This window comes from Anas platyrhynchos, chromosome 3 (assembly GCF_047663525.1).
Source record: "Anas platyrhynchos isolate ZD024472 breed Pekin duck chromosome 3, IASCAAS_PekinDuck_T2T, whole genome shotgun sequence".
Lineage (NCBI taxonomy): Eukaryota > Metazoa > Chordata > Aves > Anseriformes > Anatidae > Anas > Anas platyrhynchos.
In genome coordinates, this window is record NC_092589.1 from 56,186,816 (window position 1) to 56,213,004 (window position 26,189).

At 40.9% G+C, this 26,189-nt stretch overlaps 3 long non-coding RNA genes across 12 annotated transcripts in view; 1 reads left to right on the forward strand and 2 right to left on the reverse strand.

Annotated features, from left to right (window-relative positions):
• The window catches only part of LOC106016692 (uncharacterized), a 255,490-nt gene that overhangs the window by 26,234 nt on the left and 203,067 nt on the right, over nt 1–26,189 (reverse strand). The window lies entirely within an intron of this gene.
• LOC110352463 (uncharacterized) lies at nt 467–7,870 on the forward strand. The gene is made up of 3 exons (XR_003496403.3): nt 467–789; nt 908–1,404; nt 2,197–7,870. It is a non-coding gene; the product is annotated as an uncharacterized lncRNA (long non-coding RNA).
• Nucleotides 8,185–18,159, reverse strand: LOC140002179 (uncharacterized). Its single transcript, XR_011808332.1, has 3 exons — nt 17,964–18,159; nt 15,485–15,574; nt 8,185–8,693 (listed from the first exon to the last, which is right to left on the reverse strand). It is a non-coding gene; the product is annotated as an uncharacterized lncRNA (long non-coding RNA).

A 26,189-nucleotide genomic window follows, 5' to 3' on the forward strand; every position in this document is an offset into this window, starting at 1 on the left:
TATATGTTACTGATCTGTGGGACTCAGTGCTGAGAAGATTTATAAAAAAGGAAGATTTCAAAAGGTTTTTTTGGTCACTGTATTAAAACATAAAATGATAAGCTACATCAGACTTGTATGGGGACAGATAACATCCGCACTGATAGGTATAACATAATACCCAGTACAGAGAGAACAGGAGAAAGACTCAGGATTGATCACTAAAGAATGAATTTCATCTCGGTTCATTTCATCTGTCTGAAAGCTAGGTATCAAGAAGCCACTGTAGTGAAAACAAAGAAATGTACACACATCCAATGGACCATCCTCCTTCCGTGTTCACAATATCATCTAGTCTATCAGTCTGCTGATTCAGAGACACGTATAACCTTCTCTGAAGAAAGGTACCTCAAATGAGGTACCTGTACTAGTCTGGCTGGGATGGAGTTAACTTTCTCCATACAACCTTGTACGGTGTTGTGTTTTGGGTTTGTGGCTTAAGAAGTTTTGATAACACACCATTGTTTTGGCTATTGCTGAACAGTGCTTGCACAGCATCAAATCTTTTCCTTTTTCCCACCCTGTTCCCAGTCCTTGCTAGGAGGTCAACTTGTTTGGAGGTCAACAAGAGACTGGGAGGAGGGACAGATAGGACAGCTGTCCTGAATTGTCCGAAGGGATATTGCCTGCCATATAATGTCATGCTTAGCAATAAAAAGTGGGGTAGAGGAGGAAGAAGGAGGTTTGGGGCTTCAAAGGTGGCCAGTGCCATCAGAGACTGGATGGGCACTGGTCTGCTTGTGAGAGATGGTGAGTGATTACTTAAGTTGTTTTGTTGTTGTTGTTTTTAATTAATTTTATTTTATGTAGCTGTTAAATGGGTTCTCTCACCTTCACTCTTCCTATTCTGTACCTCATCTCACTGTAGGGTAGGGGTGAGTGAGTGGCTGTGTGGATTATTGCATACTGGAGGATATCAACCCACCACAGTAGCAGTTGTTCTCTGTTCCTAAACAACATATGAAAGAAGAAACGAGCCAAATGTAAGCCACATAAATTGGAAGTAAAACAACACAAAAATGCTAACTTCTGAGGAAATAATAGAGAAATGAGTGTTAAATTACCTACATCGACTGGATGTTCTGGCAGAGCACCTCAATAATGTTTTGCTGATTCTCATGACCTCTGTATCCGATGATGCTTTGCCTATCCATTCCACATGCAAAGAAGAGATTCTTGTCCAAAGTCATATCTATGAAGCTGTATTTAATGTGCTCCTGAGCAATCCATCTGAGTGCTGTGCCTGTGGCAATATCACAGGAAATGCCAATGCACAGCACGGAAAATGTCAGCTTTCTACGAGACAAGCAAAGAAATGCTATTCCTTTATGCTATAATATGATGCCTCATGCAGTTTTCTTGGAGGTAAGTATTTCTTGGTTTATGTTTGGCTTGCTGAAGTTTTTGAAGCTGAAGCATACACTAACTTGCTCCACAGGGCTGTGGCACTTAATGTAGCACGGGACACTAATGTCCCAGCTTTGATTTGCTATGTGGCCTCTAGCATGTCATCCCATATGTCTGTACTTTATTTTCTTCTCCTTTCCTTCACCTGTTGTCTGGATTATGAATTTGAATGTGAACCCTTCAGACAGGCGGTTTATCTTCTCTTCTTTTTTTTTTCTTTTTTTTTTTTTTTGGCACAATGCCAGAGGTGGATGACCTCTCAGTGCAGTGACTGGTTGCAGAGACACACACTGACAGCATACTGCAGTGCACTATAGTGGCTGGAGCTCTGAGAGCTGTTGGCCTTCCCCTGGTCCTCTCCCCATTGCTAAAGAAGTCTGGCAAGGTATGCAGTTGGGTCCCAAGGCAAACCACTGAGGCTGGCATCCACAGATGCTGTTGGTTTTGCTTTCTCCCACAGTCTTAGGAGTACTCAGAAGCCTCCACACCATTGTAGTTTTGTTACTACTGAATTTTCCACAAGCCACCTAAGTCTTAGGAAAGGTTGGACACCACTGGCCGACTAAGGAGCTCTCAGACCCTTTGGGATATCACTCAAGGAAATGACAATCATGGGTACAAGTTCCACTTCTGTAGTGAAAGGTTCTGTAAAGTCTGGAAAGAAGGGGAGGGGGGGGACTAGGAACTAGCAAGCAGCTCTTAGCAGAAGCACTCTCAATAAAGGTAAAAAATAACTCGTGTTTATTTCAGACAAAAAGCCCAAAGAGAGCAGGAAGGAGGAAGAGGAGGATTCCAGGCCCTGAGAGCAGCCAGGCAGAGCGGCGTGTCCCTGGCACAGGAGGAGTGGAGGACATGCGTTCCTCTGGGATTATGCAGAGCTGCTGGAAGTGAAGCTTGAAAACCGGCAGAACGGAAGCTTGGAAACTGAGCCCTGGACTGAAGCTGGTAATTTACCTTATTTGAAATAAAAACAGCTTAAGTTGAAGCCAGCCGGAAATTCAGATGACTTGAAGCTGCGAGCAAAATTAGCATAGCACTCTGCAGGTTGAAACATGGGGGAAGCAGAGTGAGGGACTGAGCCTTGACGGCTGCCAGGGTAAGGAAGCTGCTGCTTCTTCTGCACTCTTATTCAAAATTATCCCTTAAAGCTAAAATCATTGCAAGACCAGGCTAGAAGACCATAATAGTGCCTGCTGGCCTTAACAGCAACAAGCAAAAAAAAAAAAAAGATGACTGCAGCAGAGTTATCATTAAAAGGAATAAGAGTATGACCAGCCCCCCAGATGGGTAGAGCATGGTAAGTACTAATGACAGACCGAAACATCTCAGCCAGGAGTCTGTCAATGTAAATCAATGCAGCTATGCCTCTGTGAAGCTAGGCCAGTTTATTCCATTAAGAACACAGATCTTGAATGCAAGTATGTATAGCCTATGCCTGCAAAGTGCACTGTGCTGGGGGCAGGGGGGCTGGGAGATGAGAGAGCCACGGTCTGCCGTATCATGTTGAAAGACCCAGGATATCTCTTCTGTCTTTGCTGGGGTATCAGAAGCCATCTAATCATAGCAGTGGCCAGACAGGCTAACTCAGCCATGCGAGCTAATGTATCCTGCTGCTGCTTTTAGACTAATTCCAGTCCCCAAGCTAATTCTTGCAAAGCTTGCTTGTAGAGTTAGCCTGTATAATTCAACACTACATTGCATTGGCAAACCCTTAAGGAGCTTGACTGCGTATGTGTGCAAGTGAGAGAGCACAGTTCGGTGATGCTGTGCTCACAGGGCTGTGTATGTCTGGTGATGTTATTTGCCCGTGTACTAATGACCAAGGATCCATTTGTTCACGAACTAGCCCATATGTCAGTATGTCAGTTAATTTGAAAGACATAGTGATTAATGTAACCAGTTATAATAGGGCACAAAGGATTCTGCTTCTGAGTATTTTCCCTGCACTTACACTAGCAACAATTAAGATAACCTCTCTTTTCTGTTTGAAACAAGTTCTTTCTCAAGCATGGATATTTTCCATCTGTGTGCCAGGATGCCATTCATTGTTACTGCAAGCAGAATAAGATCATGTTGTGTCTGAACTCTGTAAGGTTCTTACTACAAGGTAACATTTTTCCAAGGCCTGAAGTGACCTTCCTGGACTACAAGTACCGAGGAATACTTGCAGAAATGATCTCTTGAAAAAAGATCCAGAATGTATACTTTCATATGGAACATGCAGAGTGGTCACAGTGTCCTTGATGTGCCATCTACTGCCCTTTTACTGAGTTGGTCAATGTTTTGATACCATATACAAATGTCTTGGGATCTCTGCTGTTTTTACAGGAACAAGCAGCAGGATGGAATGTGTGATCAGCAAGTTCACCAGTGTCTGCAGTGAAGCATAAACATGAATGAGCCTAGACATGCTTAGAAGGCCAAGAAAGTACTAATAACACTTGCTCAGTATTTTTAATGAAGTTGTTTGGATCAGTAAGAATGTAGAAGTTGCCTCCCACTTGAGGAAAAAGCACATATCCACACTGGGTCAGCTGAGGAGAGCAGTGACAGCAAACATAGGTTTTCGAAGCAAGGCATTTCTGTGTGATTATCTTCTGCTGCTAAAACACAGGCCCTGGCTGATATTTTGAAATGAGCCATGTTTTGTGTGTACAGCATTCTACTCACATAAAAGGTGCAAAAGATACATGGTGGGTTTTTTAAAAAAAATATCTGCTTTTCCAGAGAAAAATACTGTTGCAAACACAAAAGTTTTTCCAGGCTTGCCCTGGGCACTCCTTGAAATAGACTATATGGACAATACGCAATGAAACCTCCGACTGTCTCAAGGAGATATTCATCTTGCCTCTCCTTGGCAAGCTGTGTTTCCTGTCCAGCCTCACTGGATTTATTGTCTCATTGTGGTGGATGAAAAAGCCAGGCTAGTGACAGGCCATATACGGGCATGGAACAACCAAGAATAACTAGAATAGCAAGAAAGAAAAAAAAAAAAAAAAAAAAAAAAAAACAGTGTATAATTACAAGTCAATTTAATATAAATCACTACAGGAATAAGAGGAAAGGAACAGCATGCAGAAACCTGCAAGATACACAGGTGTTCTCCGATTTTCTCCCTCCACCCCGTGGATTAACAGGGCTGAGGAGCAGTGTCTGCACCAGCATTGTGAACAACCTTCACATCTGCTGGGTGGGATTTCCAGCCATTGACAAGCACCAGGTAGATTAACGATGAAGCAGCACCATTAAAGAAAGCAGTGACGGGAGGCTGAGATCTTTTGGCCAAGTTGGTTTGTGCTTCCATTACTGCCTGGTAACACATAACTCTTTATGAGGGCATAAAATTGCTCTTTACTAATGTTTTTCTCATTCAAAGGTCAGCAAAGCAACAGTGAAAGTTAAAGAGTAGTGCATGGCTCTAATGGGACTACTGACAGCAGCCAGCCACGTTCTGAGAAGGGGGACCTTGTCTGACACCTCATAAAGGGCAACCTGTGCCTGTTCCTCCATCCTCAGGGTGGTTGTCATGACCACAGACCTTGTGGCAGGCAGGAGGGCATCTTGGGGGTTGCTTTTGCCACAGTGCAGCTTTGCCCAGCTCACTCAAGGTTTGTAAAAGCATGAAGCCTTCTTTATTCACACCAGAGTGCAGTCCAAAAAAATGGCAAAGTAAAATCACACCAGAGCAGGCCAAGATAACCTAGTCCCATTAGCGGTGAAAAATGGCCTCAGCTCATAGAAAAGAGTTGCAAACCCAAAGACTGCTTTTTTCAGAGAAGCCATTCTGGTTCTGAATCAAAGGCATGGCAGTCAGGCAGTGCGGAGCGGCATGGCTCCACAGACAGTTCACACCAAATCAGCTGCTGGCCAGTGCTTTAAAATTTTTTTTTGAATTGTCAGTCAATCTGTGCTTCATTATTTGCTTCTTCTACATTTCTAGTGATTCTATACCCAGCTCCAATAGGCCGCAATACCATTGAGAATCTGCTGATTCAAATCCCTCCCTCCCCAGCAGAAAGCCAGCGGGAAGGAGGAAAAAAAGAAACACAACTCGACATTCTATTTTTCCGCCTTCAAATAAACCCTAAATTGCTTCTTTAATGCACTCGAGGTTTTGAGCAGGGTAGGAAGCTCTGATATAAAATGGGAGTACAATTTTGTTAAAGACAAGCTCTGCAGCAAGCCTGTGAACTCCAATAAATTTGTAACTCTGTTCCCGGTCAGAAAGAGAACAATAGCCTCTCCTATTTAATTGTGGATTGCAGCGAGTGGTTTCGTGCTCAAACCCTCTTGTAATGTAGTCCTCTCCTTTTAATCATCAAAGGTGATCTCTGCCAAAGCAGCTGACAGTTGCATTTGATCAAGTGTAATAGGAACAGTCAGATCTTCCAGAATCCTTGTAGTTACCCATTTTCCATGTGTAATTCCAGTCTATTTCATACAACTTTAATATGACAACTGTATTACAAAATTAGAGGGAGGATTTGGGGTGAGATGACTCACTGCTTTTTTTATTCTAGAATCCGATCTCAAGACAAAAGCCATTTTCTATTCCCAGCCCTGCTACTGACCCCCGCGTGACTTTGAACAACCTTTGCTGTCCAGACCCCTTCTTCCACTTTGCCTGCCACTGCTATTGAGACTGTGAGCTGAGCAGGGCAGCGACCGTCTGGTGTTGGGACTCAGTGTAATAGCTAGCACAGAGAAGTGTGCACTTAGAGTTAGTGTTCCTGGCCATTAACACTGTGTGCATATATATTAGTAGGTACATAAATATTTATATTTCTCACAGGACATACATGTATGTATCTATATATGTACTCACACAAAAGTGCTCCATAGCAGTTTTAGATTGAGAATAACTGCTTCAGGAGTAAAGAATCCCCGTTTTAAAAGCAGGAAAGGAGACCCATCCTCCATCTTTTGATACAACTGCACTTCAAATAGATTTGCCAGGAGAACTTCTGGACTTTACCCTGCAGTTTTTTTGCAGTTTGGTTTACATTGGCCCTGGCAAAGCAAAGCAAAATGTCTGTTGTATGCCAGCTGCTAGCTAGACCCACCAGGGATGCACAGAGGTGTCCACTGCCTGGATGTAGATCACATCTACTATACAAAGGTTCTGTTCTTTATTTTATTACATTGCAGGTCAGGAGGAGCTTCAAATCACTTGCACTCGTGTCAGATGTCAGCATTTGGGAAGGTGGCTGGTGGTGGAGCGGGGAGGGCGGAAGACAGTCAAAATGAAAATGGTTTGGTTAATTAATTGCAAGCACTGCTTGAAGGACCGGCACGTATATTTAATCAGTTGCCTAGTAACAAACGGTGTATGATGTGAATGCTATCAGCCCGCGGCGTGAGCAAAGGATGGTCCCTTTCTGTTTTTATCAGCCGCCAGCATGCATTCTCTGGGCGTTGCGTGCCCTTGTGCTCAGAAGGGCTGCTTTGCCACCTCACAAAAGCCACACAGTGGCAAGGAGTCCCCCCCATCTTGGCTCTGCCATTTCTGCTCCTCCTCCAGACATCTCAGAGGGAAGACTGTCTCTTCTTACAGGGAGTGACCTTTTCAATGGTGAATCAAATGACAAGAAAAATTATCCAGATCTCCCCTCCCCTCCACCCACCTTTTTTTTTTTTTTTTCCTTTATGAAGTTATCTACACACTGGGAATAGAGCACAGACATTGCTGCTGTTCACGTTCTGTTACTGACACCAATGTCACCATTAACAGTATGTATCCTCCATAAAAATCTGTGCAGGAAAAAACAGAGAATCCTTGGCATTGAGGCACAATTAATAAGAAAACAGGTTTAGCGTTTTGTTTTGTGTTGTTTTTTTTTTTTTCTTGTTTGTTTGTTTCTGTGTGTGTGTGGTGACCTTAAAGAAATAAGGGCAATGGATGGATAGACGCTGGGCTGCAACACATAAAATCAGCCCAAGACAAACTGTACAATTCTGTTTCCTGTAGGTGAAAAAATAACTCATGACCTGACAGGCAACTGAACATTGAGTACTCCTCTGGTGCTAGTTTTAGGAGGGAATTTGACAACAAGAATTTGCTTGTAGTTTTCCACCACCCATATGCCATTATGTTAGCTGGGCCTGATAATGCAAGGACACAAAAAACACTCACACCACCTATCCATATTCTGAAAGAGAAATAAAAAGAGAACATCCATAAAATAAAAGCTCCCATTTATGTTTTAACATGCCATGACAATGTTTGTGTGTCCTTATCAGGGCTTCCTCTCCTCCCTCCCCCCTCTCCATTTGTAAATCCCACTGGATAAAAGACTACATCTTCCATAAAGAATTCCCACCAGAAATCTTTATAAATCCTCCATCAGTGAAATACTCTGCTGTCATGCTGAGCAGAAGCTAATCTAATTAAGACGGGATCTGCTAAATTTAATAGCCTGCTATGAATTTTTACGGACATCTGGTAACTGGAAGGTTGGAATGACTCCGACACATCAAATACACATTGTCCAAATGACCAGTATTGGGCCGATTATTTTCCCTTTTTCGGTCACTTGTAGCTGATGCAGGATGTAATCACTCCCTCAGGATACACCCATGTGACTCCATCTCAAATTAATGGGGGTTATGGTGCGTATATGTTGGAAAACAGAACTGGGCTCCTGATGCTTCTTCTAATGTTGGGTTTTCCTGATTAATGAAGGATCAGGATATACATACATTATATTTAATTGTTTACAAATACTGTAAGTGCTATAGCATAAGTCAGAGCATCCATTGGTACATTTGTCTTTGGTACATGCAAGAGATGAACCCAGACTTGACTGGCAGCTTTCTTCAGTCAAAGCCCTATATTTTGTCCGCTGGCTAAGCAATGTTCCCAGTGGAGACCAGAAGAGCTCTGCCATTTTAACCACCTCTCCTAACCACCTCCTCTCTAGAAGATATTGTTGTTGGTTCTTTTCATCCCTTTAAGCTTCCAGTGTGAAAAACAGTTGAAAGTCTCTAGTGCTTCCCAAGAAATGGTGAGCCAAAATGTTGCAAGGCTGATCATGTCCCATGAGCCATTAATTTGGGAAGGGAGCACATTTACAGAAATACATGTCCTTCTCCCCATCTTGACAAAGCGAAGTCTGAGAATACCACATTAATGAGCTCCTGGCACTTTTGTGGGTTACTAACTCCTTAGCAAGATAGTGCATGAACATTATTTCCACCCAGGCAGATTCCACTGGTGTTCAGTTCTTCCAGGCGTCTTTCTGAGCTGCCTGCAATAAAACCACAAATACATACAAACACATCCACACATACATAGTTTACACTCATAGTTATGTAATTTTCAGACAGGGCAGACAGCACACAAGGCACAATGCCAAACTTTTCAAAGTAGACAGTTTACAGTTTAAAAAGTGTATTTCCTTATTTGCTGTCTTGGTAAATAAACCATTTTTTTTATCAAACTCTCCTCAACCGTCTCTCCCCACACCCGTAATAAAGGACTCATGTAAATTCAGCAACACAGTGGGAGTTGTGTTAACCTGATGTGATGAGCTGGCACTTGAGAATTTAAACTCTTTACCATCCACCAGCATTAAATCTGCGTAGTGTGACTTTTAAACACATGCCAAAGAGACGGGAAGTTACAGTCCTGGCTTGTGCATTCCTCAGTTGCTGGCTTCGTGAAATGGGAACAAACACATCTGGGGCCAAGTGCTGAAAACTGGGCACAGTGTAAACAAAACGCCTCACTAAAGTAATATGAATGTTGTTGTAGCTAAGTTGGAACATTTGTAATGAGAAGAGACAGGAAATCCAACAGAAAGGTTTGGGTTTCCAACTGGTACACGTACAGTCCTATGCATAGGACAGCCTGACAGTCAGTGCAAATTAATGTTGTACCAATGGCACCGTGTTGGCTTACTCCAAGCAGGACTTTTGCCATCAGCTCCTGAGCTGCTTTACTTGGTGTGGTGATGCTTCTCTGCAGCTGTGGGTAGTAAATTCCATGTCCCCAAATAGCAAGATGGTCACTGCCATGCTTTATGATGAAAAATGCAGAATAATGTTATTCCCACCTCAAAGATTATGAAACTGGACACCTTTGTTCAGCCATTCCTAGGCCCTCATTCCTTGGTGTTATAAGAGCTGGGACATCTCACAGATTTCTCAGCCAGGACCCAGCCTCCTTTCCTCCTGTTGTATTGCACTGTTTCCTTCCAAATGTGGACCTCTGCACTCACCACTCACAAAGGAATAGCTTCAGAACCACAATCCTCCCCCCTCCCCCCCCAGGACATTTCATATGTTCTTGGTGGAACACAGCCTTGACCTGCTATGGATTAACTATCTGAATGAACAGAAACAGATGCAGTCTGCAGAAGGATGTCTATGACTTTGTTACAGAGTGACACTGAATCAATTGTGTGGACCAGACTAATGCTGGTTATTCTTTCGAGGGAAAATGTGAAATTAACTTATAATGGTGTAATGTGATTCCAGAAATGAGATATACATCTTGCTTGTAATAGCTTTTGATTATCAATATCCACGTTTGTTGTTATGCTCCATTCAGAAAGAAATGAGAACGTACAAAGGGCAGTAAAGGTGCACAAGTGTTGTTCATTTCATTGCTGATAAATAAAATGGAATTTTAAGTAACGTGATCAAAGCATTAGCTAGGAAATATTTGCAGTTATTATATTTGGAGTTAATTTATACACATTCTAAAAGCATCTTAGATGACCTGAAAAACACATAATGTTAGAAGTAAAAAAGCCATGCACATGGCATGTAGTTTATTTTTTATCATAAAATTCATGACGGAGGGTTTCTCCTTTGTCTACGAAGACCATGCAGCAAGAAGTTTCTGTTGCCTTTTAAAAAGTTAAATTTGAATTTGCATTTACAGATATTTTAAGAGGTAGTTGTGTTTGCCTTTAAGAGCAAAAGGTAGTGTGACAGTGCTCTTGGATTTCAAACCTTTCTGACAATTTTACCTATTTATCAGTTTTGTGAGAACCTGGAATTGCTTCTGTAGTTACACACTTCAAAGCTGTTCTGCTCAGGGGCCACCCAGGGGCTATTCCCACCAGCCACAATCAGCCAAGCTCCTTATGTCTGAATCTCCTTTCCCTATCTTGCCTCCACACTGGAAAACTCAGGATCTCCTGTGCTATAAGCATACACAGTGTTTACATGTGTACTCCACCCTAAATTTAGTCCACACATAAGACAAGATCATGCTCTGGTGTTCACAGCTAAAGATCTATTGGCCACAAAAATGTAGACAAATAAGCAATGCAAATTAAATCACATAGTGGCCAATTCCTTTAATAGGTATGACTAGAAAACCCAACATGTAAAACATTCGAGTAAGTCAGATGCAAGAGAGAATCTCTAGATGCAATGCCTTCCAAAACTGTATCTGGGTGGACTAAAATGTTAAATAGCTCTTTTCACTGAAGACAAGTAAAGCAGTCCCCTAACATATAAACTCTCTTGACAAGTTATGAAAACTCAGACTGGTTTTTTTTGGTGTTAAACATTGCTTGCATAATTGTATAGCAAGAGGTGGACAGTTGTGAATTTTCCAGAGGTTTCCCTGACTTCAGAGTAGCAAGTAAAAGTAGGCAGTTTCTGACTGCTCACAGCCAGATGGGCTGAATAAACAGTTTTGCAGGGCCACATGTCCAGAACAGCACCAGCACACTAGAGATGTTCATTTACAGAGTGTGTAAGTCTCATAAATTGGAGGCAAGCATGGCACCAGAAGCCCTCATGGAAACCAAAACAGGTCACAGATGATATCTGTTAATTCAGATTACACCTGTGCCTATGCATCTGAGACATTGGACTTGCTGCTGTAGTAGTACCAATGCAGTGATATTCTCTGACCTGAGATCTGCAGCTCGTATAGGCATTTGTTTTAACACTATGCTAACAGGACAATGCTGCCCAGTGCTGATCGCAAGGCTGTTCTTTCCACCCCACCGGTGGTTTAAAAAAGCAAGCCAATGATCAAAGAAAGGGCAAAAATTCTGCATGGGATCTACTGCTTCTGCTAACAACATCGGAGACCCCTCCTCCAGGGTGAAGGAGCTCACACCCTGGTTCATCACCCTGCTGTCTCCCCAGACTCCAACAAAAAATTAATGTGTCAAAACTCTCATCCCACCCCATCTCAACATACTGCACATGCAAGCCTGAAAGTAGGAAACCTGCTCAGCTCCAGGTTGTGCTTGAAAGCCTATCTACAAACCCACCTTTGGTTCCAGACCTGTATGCAGGGACACATACCTCAGGGTGTGCCTGTAGGTCACCCTACAGCACCTGGTGAGGGAACACAAGTGTGACAAGTAGTGTTTCATGGGAGGGCTGGGCAGCCTAGCTGAAAAACCCCACTTGTTCCTGCAAGCAGCTCACATGGGTCTGCCCTGGGCTGGGGAATCACCCCTTCAGCAGCTTGCAGTGGGACTTTGACCCTAAATTACTGAGTTGTTTTCTTAGCTTTACCAACAGATTCTCTTCAGAATCCTCTGTTGTCTTGGTTCTTTTCTGTCACAAAAGGAGTGCCCTCCCACAGAATTTCACTAATGCTTAAGGAAAGATACAATACTGATCAAGAGTCATGACACAGCAAGAGATAGTCCTCAAAAATCAGCATGCCCTCCCACTTTTCTGATATGCTTTACCAGAAAACTCTCCAGATCCCTGTGGAATTACAGGTCCATCACCAAAGCATGGAGAGCCACAGATCGGCAGCCTTTTCCATCCAGCCAGCTCCTTACATGGGTTGTGAAGGGAGTCATTCACCACTTCCTCAGGCAAGCAGTTAGGGGAAGGTGGGAACACAGGCAGAGCTGAAGAAGACTGAGAAAGCTCCAGGTCACCACCGTCCCTTCACTTCCTCTCTTTTCTTCCAGTAGGTCTTTCTGTGATCTGAAGTCACACCTCAGCCCATGTGCATTAACTGTTGCCCCTGTTTGTTTTCATTTCTGCTTTATCTGTGTTTGAACCCTGCTCCATGTTAGCCCAGAGGCCTTCTAAGAGGCATCCCCTTCCCAGTCTCCCAGACCTTTATTCTCAGATGGGAGTTCACAAAGGCGAAAGAAAATTTAAATTGAGGTCAGTACACTGCTTTAGTAGCCAGGAACCTTACTTTTTTTAGCCCAGCTAGCGAAGGTAAATTTCAAGGTGCACTGCTTACAATGGTCTTTCACTTGATAGTGGTCTGGAGCAGCCTGCCCTGTCAGCCTCACGCTGGAAACCATGCAGCTGCCACTATGGTACCAGAGGAAGAAGCAACATACAGACACTATTAGAGGGCCACAATGTCACTGAGAGACAGGTCTGAGCTCAGAAATAACCATGAACCCTCACGGAAAAAGTAAAATACAGACAGGCCAGTGTGAAGAGCTCCAGCCAGCATTAGCACCTGCACACTGGTCAGGGCAATGGTGTGCATTAAACACTCGCTTTCATCTCCATAGGAACTAGCAGATGTGCTGGCTCCAGTGTCCCTGAATGGAATCAAATCCCTTTGAAGTTCCTCTGTGTTGAAGAACAGCTGCAGCAAAGCAGAGCTTAAAGCTCATGCCTACCTAAACTAGTCAGGGTTTATATCCAGCAATGTCAGCTCCAGGTGGCCCACCATGGGGATTTAGGGTTTTCCTTGCACAGCAAGGAAGGTGGTAGAGCCAGCACTCGATACACATGCCAGATACAGCAGCATAAGTAACCTACCATGAAGAATTCAGTTTTAAAAACCAACTGAGGACTTAAAAATGTCAATTTTACTGCAAAAGAGTTAAGCAGCATGGCCAACACAAGGTAAGGATTCTGGGACTGCCTTGTCACCAGTGGGATTTTCCAGTCCAGTAATGAGCATATATTCATGTTCCACACTAAACAAAAACATGCCATCATATCAGTAAAGGCAATATCAGAATTAAGAAGAGAGAATGAGGCCAGGGTTAGTCAATACATCTGGTCACAGTCATGAAAGGGAAACAAAGGGCAATTGCAAACAGCTAAATCCAAACAAGAAAGGAGATAAAGCTTCTCAGTGCAAAAAGCTCCAGAATTAGGTCAGGAAGAGACAGCCCCAGCCTAATATTGATCACGTCCCCTAATCTAGACAAACCTCTGAGTGTTTCCTTTCAAGTTATCCGCTTCACTCCCTCAGGACGCAGGGTATGGTTTTATAGCTGCTATTTTCTACATCAGATATAAAATGCAAATGCATAGGAAGGCGCAATGAAGTTTGAAACTGGCCCAGAAGGAGGCTAGAAAAATGGAGAACTCCTTGTCTCTGCCTGATGAAAGGGAAGGAATCAGTAATGCTGAATGTAGGTTTAGAAGATAAACACTGTATTAAATAAGCATATCCATTCTTAGCCCCCAAGCTAGCAGAGCACAGAAGCACTTGCAAAATTAGAAATGTTTGAGTAGTCCTGTTTATTTCAATGAAATTACTCTCATGCTTAAAGTTATGCACATGTTTAAACACCCTGTTGTACTGCAGTCAAAGATCAGTCACTTTTTCCTGTGACTTGTCTATAATTTTAGCATTCAAGGATGTTCCAGGGGTATGTATTAATTTTTTGATTACTAATATGCCACCAAATAGTATTGCAAGGGTAAAGATGGGTCATCCATTGCATGAAATAATTGTAATGAGATTTTCATTCCTAAACTATGCTGTCTTGAATTCTTAACTTTGCTTTTCTTGGTTAACATAAATGGTCTTTTCTATTCATAGGTTAAATAATAATAATAATAATAATAATAATAATAATAATAATAATAATAATAATAATAATAAATAATAATAAAATGGTTTCAACATGAGTAATTTTGTTTGGACTTCATTTAAATACTTCTACCAGTTACTAATAATTAAACTTCCAAAGCAGTTCTCACAAGACACTAGGAAATGGGATCCACATTCTTGCCTAAAAGACAGTTGAGTTTACCACACTCTGTGGAACTGCTGTCTACAGTTGCAAATATGCAAAATTCCTATCCAAAGCCTTGCCAGCCCTTTATGTATCTGATCATCCATTGATCCACACCAAAGAAATGGAACATGGGTAGGTAAAGCTCTTTCTCTGTATGATATGCAGTGCTTATCCTTGTTCCATATGTGTGCTTGGTGGAGATGTGCTGAAACAATTAAAATTTTACATTGTCTGAGACATCAGAACAGAGAGTGTACAAGATTTGATATAATAACTCAGAGTTCTTTTATATTTATTTAGAAAGTGTTTATAACCTGGGGTGAAGGAACCCAAAAAGCTGGCAAGAAAAATCTGTCAGTTTGCTGTGGGCTGAATGGAAACTTCGAAGATCAGCATGACAAGAAAACTGTAAGCTTCTAATGGGCTGCTGTAAGCTAAAGCAGTTGATAGGAAGTGTTCCCTGGCTGCTGTACTTGAAAACTCCACAACATATTGAGCAAAAAGAGCCAAACCTCTTTCCCTCTTTGGAGGTTGGTCTCCAGGATTTACCCTGACACTTGCTGAACAGACTGCATGAAAGAGATGTCTTGTCTTGTTTTGCTGGTTATCATTCTTGCTTTTTTCCCCTCAGAACGATTTGAGCAAAGACCATAAGCTTGTGACAGAGTGAATTTGTGATCTTATCCAATCATCTGGGCTGTTTGCAAAACTTCAGTAGGTGGCAGCGTTTTGTTGATAAATGTTTTGTTATCCAAGTGATCTCATTTAGTGCAACTGTTGCAATATTAATAAACTGAACTTATGATTGCATTTGCCAGGACTGAAAATATTGCCATCCTATCTGGCATTTGCTCTTATCTGAACTGACAACAACATCCATTGTATTTATAAAAGGGGAAAGTCTCTGTGTTTATATTTGTTAGGGGCAGAGGGGAAAGGGAAAATGAGGGGAGAAGCAAAGACAGATTAAGTATAAAACAATGATGTTGCTGGACACATGATTTGTTATTGTAATAGATGAGCTTTCTGGCAATTCTGTTAAATTGTCACTGCTGAGAAGCATATGGCTTGAAAGAATGGTTAATAGGTTATTGCCTCACCTCTAGCTCACCAGTTCAAATCAGGCCCACGCTGACATCATCTGAAAGTTGTTACCATTTGGTAACTGTTTGGTGGTCTAAATTCAATTCCTATTGGATAGATGAGCATATCAGAAAATAAATAGATAGATAGATGGAAAAATCACATCACATCTGCTATTTGAGAAGCCCAGACATTAAAAGACATCAAGACAGCCCAAGAAAGAATCCACTAAGGATGAAGAGGACAAGTGCTGCTTTACTGTCATGTTAGAAAAAAAAAAAATTGTGTTTAAATCACTAATGCAGACCCTATATATTTGTACATATACATACACATATTATTACTGGGACTTAGTAGAAATAGATAATTATTTTTATATTTAGGTTTCCATTCAACACAGCCCCAGTATTACCTTTTACAGAAAATAGCTTCTATTTTAGTCTAAAGTCCAAAACACTATTCTAAATGTGACTGCAGAAGAAGACAGTCACCCACCTAACATGATGTTGCTTGAGGTTTAAAAAGAAAAATGAAAGTCTGTGACTCAGTTATACTCCCAGAAAAATAAATAAATAAAATAAAATAAAATAAAATAAAATAAAATAAAATAAATCAAAGTAATTGGTTTTATTACACATCCTTCAGATTAGAACTGACTTAAATACACTAGGCTTTGGGCTAAATCCCACTGCCACTGAGATCTATCACAAAAGTGCCATTGACATAAACAGAAATTGTATCAGACAGAATTTATTTGGACTAATATAAATCTGGTAGAAATTAAATATAATAAATAGAGTTAAAGTGCTGAAGGAGCCTTCATGACCACTTTTGCATATATGGACATAATTTTTATTATTAAGGAAATTTCCTAATATTAAGCAATCAAGAAGGGAAAGGTGGAATCAATGCTTCCAAATATCAAAGTGATTTAGACCTAGCAAAGGACGTTGCATAAAGATTAAAAGTTATTTCAGCAATATGAATGAAAGAGAGAAAAAAAAAAAAAAAAAGAGAGAGACAGCTATGCTGTGATAAGGGCATTGAGATTAAACATCATTTAGATATGTCTTAAAACCTACATAAGTACCTGCTCTTAACTTTCAATACATACTCCAGTGTTGATCCTAGGAGCAAAAGTACAAATGACAACCTGGGACAAAGATGTCAGAATAAAATTACAGATAAAATGTAGAAGCAAAAATCGGATGTCTTTAACAACAGATGTTTGCGGTGGTTTTTCTTCCCACCACTAATTCATGGGCAGTGTCCAAGAAGTCCTTACTCACCCCAGACTGTAGTCATGAGACCCTTTTCACAACTGTAGCACAACTAACACTCAAAAGGTTACTGAGGCTTTAAATACTCATAACAACTCTGAAGTGAATGGCTGTATCTCTGTTTAAAAAGTGAAAAACTGGACAATGGAAGGGACTGCAAGGATATGTTGATATTTTTCCAACACCAGAATGCTTCATGTCTTTAGGAATTTCTCTGGGTTTATATTCCTTTGAATACTACGTGTGCTTACATAATTTCTTTCAATTCATTTGATCTGAGTTTCAATTCTGCATCTTTTAGCTTCCCTGACTTTATCCTTTAGCGGATAGTGGTGTCCAATAGCTGCTGAGTGGCCTAACTGAAATCAAGCAGACTCACTTTTCCCACCTACAAGGGAAGGGAAATGCTAGACTACCACTGGAACTGGGATGCCCTCTGAGGTGAAAAGGTGAAAATGGTTTGAACTGAATCACTGGATCTTGTCAAAGAAACCCAGTGCAAACTAGTGGCTTACAGGAGGGGTCAGGATTTCACCCCAGGTGTTTCACTGCAGGATGATGAATTTGTTACTTTGAAAAGACAGCTGGGAAAGGATGCCAATGTGAACTCGTGTTTATACCAGTCCAGATTAACCCTTAGAAGAGCAGAGCTTATGAAGCGACATCTGACAACACCTAATCAAAGAAGGGTTGGAACCATGCCTAAGATATAGGCAGAATTTCTTATGGCTGCTTCATATCCTGCCTCAGAGGTGTGGTGGTGCCAGCCTCCATCAGCTACTCGCTACACTTTTCAACACCCATCTCCACGATTTCACTTATGCTCCCTGTCACAGTCACAAAGCTAGTTTCCCTTCTCTTCAAATTCAACTTTAAAACACTTTCGTTCAAATGAAGCTTGGGAGCCCTCTGGCACCACCACCTAAAGACTCATGCCCATCATCCCAGTGGGTAGAGGAAGAGGAAAGGCAATAATCATATTGCTTAATTTTAGGCATCCAACTTTAAATCATCACATTAGCAATTTAATTTCTCTATTTAATCCGTGAAGAAAATAAGATATTTCGAGGAACTATTAGAAGGGCTTCAAACTGCTCCCATAAGAGACTGACCACAATGTCTGTCAGTGCAACTGTGCTTATCACGTTGACAAGCAAATTAGTTCCCTAAAGTTAAGAACAATTAATGTCTCTCATTAAAGTTTTGTATCTCTCACCTGTCAGCATTTGCTATTTGTCTTTTACTTCAAGGGTAAGTTCTTTGGGACAGGAAAGATCTTTTTGTCCTGAGTATTTCTCATCTGTCCCTACTGGGCTCTAGCCCGTGCCAAGAGGTAAGGAGATGTCATAGAATCATAGAATCATAGAATATCCTGAGTTGGAAGGGACCCTTAAGGATCATCAAGTCCAACTCTTGACACCGCACAGGTCTACCCAAAAGTTCAGACCATGTGACTAAGCACACAGTCCAATCTCTTCTTAAATTCAGTCAGGCTCAGTGCAGTGACCACTTCCCTGGGGAGCCTGTTCCAGTGTGCAACCACCCTCTCTGTGAAGAACTTCCTCCTGATGTCAAGCCTAAACTTCCCCTGCCTCAGCTTAACCCCGTTCCCGCGGGTCCTGTCGCTGGTGTTAATGGAGAAAAGGTCTCCTGCCTCTCGACACCCCCTTACGAGGAAGTTGTAGACTGCGATGAGGTCTCCCCTCAGCCTCCTCTTCTCCAGGCTGAACAGGCCCAGTGCCCTCAGCCGTTCCTCGTACGTCTTCCCCTCCAGGCCTTTCACCATCTTCGTAGCCCTCCTCTGGACACTCTCCAACAGTTTCACGTCCTTTTTATACTGTGGTGCCCAGAACTGCACACAGTACTCGAGGTGAGGCCGCACCAGCGCAGAGTAGAGCGGGACAATCACCTCCCTCGACCTACTAGCGATGCCGTGCTTGATGCACCCCAGGACACGGTTGGCCCTCCTGGCTGCCAGGGCACACTGCTGGCTCATATTCAACTTGCTGTCTACCACGACCCCCAGATCCCTCTCTTCTAGGCTGCTCTCCAGCGTCTCATCGCCCAGTCTGTACGTGCAGCCAGGGTTTCCCCGTCCCAGGTGCAGGACGTGTGCCTACTTCCAGCCTACCTCATTCACACCTTGCCCTGAGCATGCACCAGGTACAGGAGGATGTAGGGTCACCACCACAAATAACTGAGTTGTTCTGTTACCCAGGCTACTTCTGAACCCCCAGCATTGTGGTACCATAAATGATAATAAATAACAGTAAACTAAGATAGAGGATAGACATAGGTCTCTTCTAATTGCTGGCAAAACTTGATTTTGTGACTGGGTTAACAAACTCCAGCCTTCTGCTGTTGTAGGATGTTTGGTCTCTGAGGAAAGATTGTGTGACTGTAGCATTAAGTGTAAAGGAGCACATACAGGGAAAAACTATAACCTGTGATAAGAGAGGACTCTATGGCTGTTGAGTGAGAATGTATGATGAAATGCAAAGAAGCTAAAAAGACTTCAGAATAAAGTCAGAGATGCTAAAAGATGCAGAATTGAAACTCAGATCAAATGAATTGAAAGAAATTATGCAAGCACACATAGTATTCAAAGGAATATAAACCCAGAGAAATTTCTGAAGACATGAAGGTGTTGGAAAAATATCAACCATGTAAATAATAATGTGATATAGAATAACAAGATAGGATTCCCAGTCTTCAAGGTAGTCAGGCTTGTTGTTCTTTCTGTTGAAATCAATGGAAAAGTTTTTGCTCAAATGCCTTGTTTCTATTAATATGTCTCATCTTCATTATATAAGGATGAAGATGATCAGTTGAAGCTGAAGTGGAGAAGATACATTGTTAAAGACCCAGCCTAGTTCCACAGATCCCTATTGCAGAGACAAATTCTATTTGCTGTGGCAAGGGTTTTCTACTTCATGAAAGTATTTGGGTGATCATTGGCATTTACTTACCTCCATTATTTGGAGAGTTAATATTCAGCATCAGCATTTTGAGACTGAAATACTTTCTATCTGCAACAGGATGGTTACTTGTACAAATACATAGTGTGTGAATACAGATGTTAGTGTGCACATGGGGTTTAGCAAAGAACATGGCACTTAAATGGGAATATTCTGTTGTGAGTGAGGAAGGACATGGTATCCATAGATGGTATCAAAAATATATTATAACCATGGCAGACTTGTTGAACATGAAAGAAGATGCACCACTTACTATGCTTCAGAGCAAAAATATGGTATCCCCAGCTTACTCTGATTCAGCATTTTTACTAATGACAGCTTTAATTGTAGCTGGATGAGGAAGACTAATACCTACTACACAACATAGCTGCTGGAATTTGAGCAGAGGGCCATGCATTGGCCAACTATTTTCCTATGATCTTCCTGAGAGCCTCGGAGATTTCCCACTGGCTTGTTTACAGAAAGAAGAAAAAGGTTGCATCTCTTTTATTACATCTGCATCTGTGACTGTAAGCACAAACAAAGCTAAGGTAGTACCTAGCTACCCTGTTCAGTATACAAAGGCAGCCACTTGGAAGAAGCTAGCACACTCTTTTGAAATAGAGGGCTAGACCTCAGCTACAGTAGCATAAAATCAGATTAGCTCCACAGAAGCTGCAGTTATCACCATGTCACAATGGTGATGCAGTTCTGAATCTGGCCCTCGATGCTGTAAGTACTGAAGGTAAGTTCTGTCTCTGTATCATACTGTATGAATATCGAAAAGATTTTATAAAGCTTCAAAATAACAGAAGGGCAAAGAGTGCTGGGTAGATAAGCAGAAGAATAAGAGTTTGCCACTTATTCCACATTTTGAAATTTCTAAGCCAGGTCATGAAGGACCACACTAAAACTCACATCCATGTTAAGTATTTCATGCCCTAAGGTGTGTGTCAACAATACATAAGTGCTTACTGACTAATCTCTTTGAAAGGAATGGAGGTTCAGGAAAGCTGTGTGTCTCAGAGAGAGAAATGCAAATGCAGATCGACCCGTAATGAAAAACCTTCTTATTAAACTGTGTTTTATCTTGGAGCAGTCCTTCTTTTCAGAACACATCCAAGCAGAGATAAAGGCATCTCACCATACTCATTAAACTGTGCATGGTTTGATGCAATCAGACTCAGATCATTTGCATATGGATCAGTTTAATCTAGTTCTTCCTGTCTCACACCTATTGTTAATCATGCCTAGACTCCCTCCCCCCTTCCTAATACTCATTCTCCCTCCTCCTCCATTCCTTTGATTCAAGTAGATAAATGAATAGGCATAAGGACATCAGCATCGTTCTGAGTGATCATCTGCCTTGCATGCTCAGAATGTCCCATGTTTTGCTGATTATGTCCTGGTTGGCATCCCATATCCTCTTGATAGTCTGTCTTCACTGATTTAGGAAGGCTGAGGAAGACAGAGGAAAAATATTGACTCAGGCTGTAAGGCCAAGCTTAAGTTTACCTCTAGCCACAAATTAAGTAAGATTTGTGTTCTCTAGTTATTCAGAATCATTAGAAAATAACTCTCTGAGTAGCATGTTACACTGAACAAAGTGACTCCTTTCGGGGTCTGGATATTATTTCTGCATTCAGCCAGCAATGGTGATAGCTACTTTAACATAGTCTGTCTAAAATGATAGAGTAAGCTGGTGTTTGTGCTAGACTATATTTCTCTCTCTTACAGGAAATACTGTTTGGGTCTTTTATAGCAGTGCTAAAGCTCTGTAATGCTTTCCTTCTGAATGGTTGAATTTGTGCAGTTTTTTTAGACAATAATTACCACTACATGTTGAATGACTTCATCTCAGATTTTTATTTTATTTTATATTTTATTTTATTTTATTTTATTTTATTTTATTTTATTTTATTTTATTTTATTTTATTTTGTTTTATTTTTGTTATAGATCCCCAACCTTAGCTTTGGTATTTACTAGACAGTTTGGGTTTCTTTGTTGAAGATATTCTCTCCAGCAGCAACATATTTAAGGCCTTGAAGAGGTGATAGCATTTATGATTGTATTAGGAATGTAAGAGAGGGCAGTTTACCCAAAATGTTAAGACTGGTGAATTTCCAGTCAAGCCTGATGCTGTACAAGTCCATGGAGGAAATGTTCATACACCTACATTAAAAATAGGTTCTTTATTCTCTGTTGTTGCATTGTATTCTGTCCATAGCTTTTCATGCAATCTTAAAAGCCAGCTTTTCATGCACTCAACCTAATCAGATAGAGTTTTACTTTCTTTCTGCAACTAGAATAATATGTCCTCTGAGAAGTTCAGGATCCCAGGAGAATCTCCCTTTCAGTAGCATAGTTTCTTCCCTAGCATAAAGACAGTGACATAAGTGCAGTTAGACCCAGCATTCATCCAACCACTATCATGCAGTGAGCCTGATCTTCCCTTGGTAGTGCTGGTGACCTGGGTGAATTCCCCGTCTGGAAGGGAGACAGAAAGTTGGTGTAAACAGTGAAGGGCTGAGAATGGAGGAGGCCATTCAGATTCAGCATTATCTGGGATAACTCCCCACTAGCTGGGCATGTATTGTGAGTAAGACTATTTCAACTTCACCACACTTCCCTGGTGGTCTGCCCATTTTGTGGTACAGGTGAAAGCACAGACCAGTGGAAGTATGGGACAGCTGTAGACAGCTAATAGAGATGAGCGTACATGTTTTATGCATTAATATTCAGATTCATTTTTGCTGATTATATTTCAGTTTAGGACAAACTATTATTTATATCAGAAGTCCTTTTATAGCATCTGGTGAGTGAGGGAGTCACAGTTCATGGGGTGGAGAAATCTGGGGCAGTCTCTGGATTTAGCACAGGGGACTTCATTTACTGAGGGCCCTCGGACATTACTGTAGTTTCAGACAATATGAGAAACAAGGCTTAATCTCTGATAGCTTTTTCCACAGGACATGGAAAACCTCATCAACTCTGCGTGCATTGCTGGAAACAGGAAGGAATTAAAATTTGCACTAAAAATGTTAATTGAACAATTTTAAGTCTCTAGGGGGAAAAAGAAAGTGTTATATACAGTTTTATTTCCTGGAAGGAGTAAGGACCAGGTAAGTAGGATTTTAGATAAATTTGATGCAGTTCTCCCTGTTAAAAATTGTGCCTGAAACTACAACATGAAGTTTTTCCCTTGTCTGACATACAAGAAAGGTTCCTTTTACAGAACTTGGGTTTTTCAACTGGCAGAATCCAATGATTTACTGTCAGCAAGAATATAAACATGACCGTGGCTCCACTAAGCCCTTTTCCACTGCTGAGGTGGCAGGTTTACATCCCTTGTCATGACAGAAGTGAAGACAGTATTGGAAAGGATGTATTGAAAGAGGCTAATCTAAAACTTACCAACCTTCAGAAACATATTTATTAATTTGGACCAGTTGATTTTTCTTAATCTTCATTTTGCTTTTATTTCTTTCCAGTTTGCAGAAGGGAAGGGAATTTCCATCCTCTGGCACCATATTAATGAAGTAATATCACTACACCACCCTCCATTCCTGGAGCTAATGGGGACCCTGAGAGCAGTAAGCTGCTATCCTTCTGTGAGGCAGGCACTGGACAGAAAAGAAGCTTATGAGTGCTAGTGAGCTTCACAGGTATTTCCTAGCAAAAGGCTAAGACCAAAGAACTTTGAGCTTGCTTCAGGTTTTTGTGAGTGCCCCCTTGCTCTTGGAGCCTTTCTCAAGCCTGATCTCTAACACCTGGGCCTTGTTTCTCTACTTCCCAGGTAGCTGAAGCTCTCATCCATCTCCATAAAACAGCGGCTATTTCTTCATCTCATTTGGTGCTGGCACACTAGCTCTTAGCACAGCAAAGGGGCTGCTTTTTGTACTCAGTCCCTGCATACAGTCTTGTCAGCTGCCTGGACTATGCAAACTCAGCATCTTGGGGCAAACATTACATAATGTGAATGAAATGAGACAAATTTCAAAAATCTGCTGTTTAGACAAATTGAAGCAGATTTTTACAAAAGAAAAGACCTCTGGTACCCCTTTATATCCCAGCAAATTCATGGCTTTTCTTCAAAAAATGGAGGAGCACTTGATAGAGTATAGCTAGATACTACTGCAGGCTAAAGGAGCATGAGTGATTGGAACTGGAGCTGGGAAACATGAAGCAATATTAATATTATCTCTATATCTAACAGCCATCATCTGCACATGAACACCAGCCATCAGCATGGAGTACTCTCAATCGCCTTTGATTTTGTGCATGTTAAATTCATCATTCATATGTGCAGGGAGAGAAAAAGCAATCCTAAATATTCAGTCTGCAAATGAGTAAGGATTACACGAGAAACTTTTGCTATTCTTGCCTTTTTTTCCTGCCACACACATTGTGTTCTTAGAAAGTCTGAGAATTCATTTGTCCTATTGAACTTCATGCTAGAATTAAAATATGACTAGTTTGTTTTCTTCTGCCAGGAAAGTACTTTCAGTCCACAGCATCACAACATGTGATATGGAGGTTTAAAGGTATGTGGCTTAAAGAACTCCATCACTTCCAACTGACTATACAAGCAGTTGAAAACTTACAAGCAAATTGAAAAACAAACTAATATTTTACAGCATACAAATATTCAGAGAAAACTTTATTTAACTTAAAAAACCTGTGGTATAAAGTAGGATTGAACAGAAAAGATCTCTTTCAATGTTATCTGTCATAAGTCAATTAACTAAAGGAGTCAGAATCTCATTACTAAACGGGCAGCCTTTCTAATCATCTTTCACTAAATGCAGATTAAACAATTTGAAGATAATAATCATCCCTCCTACTCTTACCTTTACAGGGGTTCCACTATGCTTTGCACTTAACATTAAGCCCAATATAATGCCCACTATTCAATGACAGGTATGTATCCTGTCTTAATTTTAAGGTCAGGAGAAGCCCTTCACAAACTGAGCCACCTGAGTATGTTTCCTCTCACAAACCAAGGTTTATAAGCACTGATCATCCTAATAGCTGTGTAATGGCTCTATTCTAGATACATATTCTTGAAAAGCAGATGCACTGTTCAATACCTTGCACTTTCTTATCAAAAATACTTAATGGAAGACATCCCAAACAAATTTGCATTTCCATAGCTGTATTGCATCATATTCTCAGAGTAAACTGTCCAGTGTACAGAGGTTTTTCTTCCACTCTGCCATTTCTAATGAATAAACTCCTATAGAAGAAAATTCCTCTGTTACTTCTTAATTAAATAAGCCTTCTTTTTGCACTATAATTATCAACATATTTCTTTCTGCCAGACCACCAAAGTCTTCAGCTTTTTCTATATTACCATCTAACCCTTCACAAATCCTCCTGCCCTCATATCATCAATAAAATACCAAAATACCAAAATGACAAAATAAGGCTGGTCCCTGACCCTCATTCTTCCTCTCATGAAAAAGTCACAGACTATGGCACTTTAAAAGCACATTATCTTATATAAAAGGGAAAGTGTTACGATGCCTTTTGTGAAAGAGACTGGGCCCATGCTGTCTGGGAGCAGATGACATCTTTCAAGTCAGTTAAATGAAAAGCCATGGTATTTCCATGTAAGTCCCAACTCTAAAATTTATACCTTGTTTCTGTGTACTGATGTGCAGAACTCCTGCAGGAAACAGGCCACACATGAGACAAATCTTGTAAACTTTGGTGTGCCTTCTTGTTCCAGAGATGTGAAATGATTCTAATAGTTCCTATTCATGTGCATAAATGTGCTACAGACAAATATGTGAAGAACTCTAGACTGCACAGGGTGCATTTCACTGACCATTAATTTCCACTATGTGTAGCCGAAATTACAAGGAATAATGAACAGCTTCTCCTACTAGTGCCTACACTTTCTTCTCAACTTCTTTGAAGAATAGGCTTGTGTTTGAAAGTCATAGATAGAGAACTGTGCCCTTGTGCAACTTGAAGTTGCACAAGGGCACAAGTCCTGCAAGCTGCTATTTTACAGATTGTATCTGTAAGTGCACTGTCCAACAGGCATATAATATAACAGTTTAAAAAAAAAAAAAAAAAAAAGTGTTTTAAAGTGTTTTAAAAAAATGTTTTTTGTAGAAACAAGGTTAATGACATACTCCCACCCTCCACCACCTTCACTGTATGAAGACAGTCATTAACAAATTGGTTTGGAATCTGAAGGAACCATTTCAAACTATGAGTGTCATGAAGAGGGTTTGTTTAACACAGACAGAAAATACAACATAGCATGTTATGACTTTATTCCAGACATGGAAACTTTATCTCACCAGTGGTTTTTTGCCAGAAACAAATTTCCTCCAACGATGCAACACCTAATGTGATATATTTAAAGAACATTTTGGCTTCACTTTTAACCAAAGTCTGATTTTTTTCCTAACCCAGAGTTTTTATACATATATATTTTATATATATATATTTTAGCAAGCTCTCAGATAAG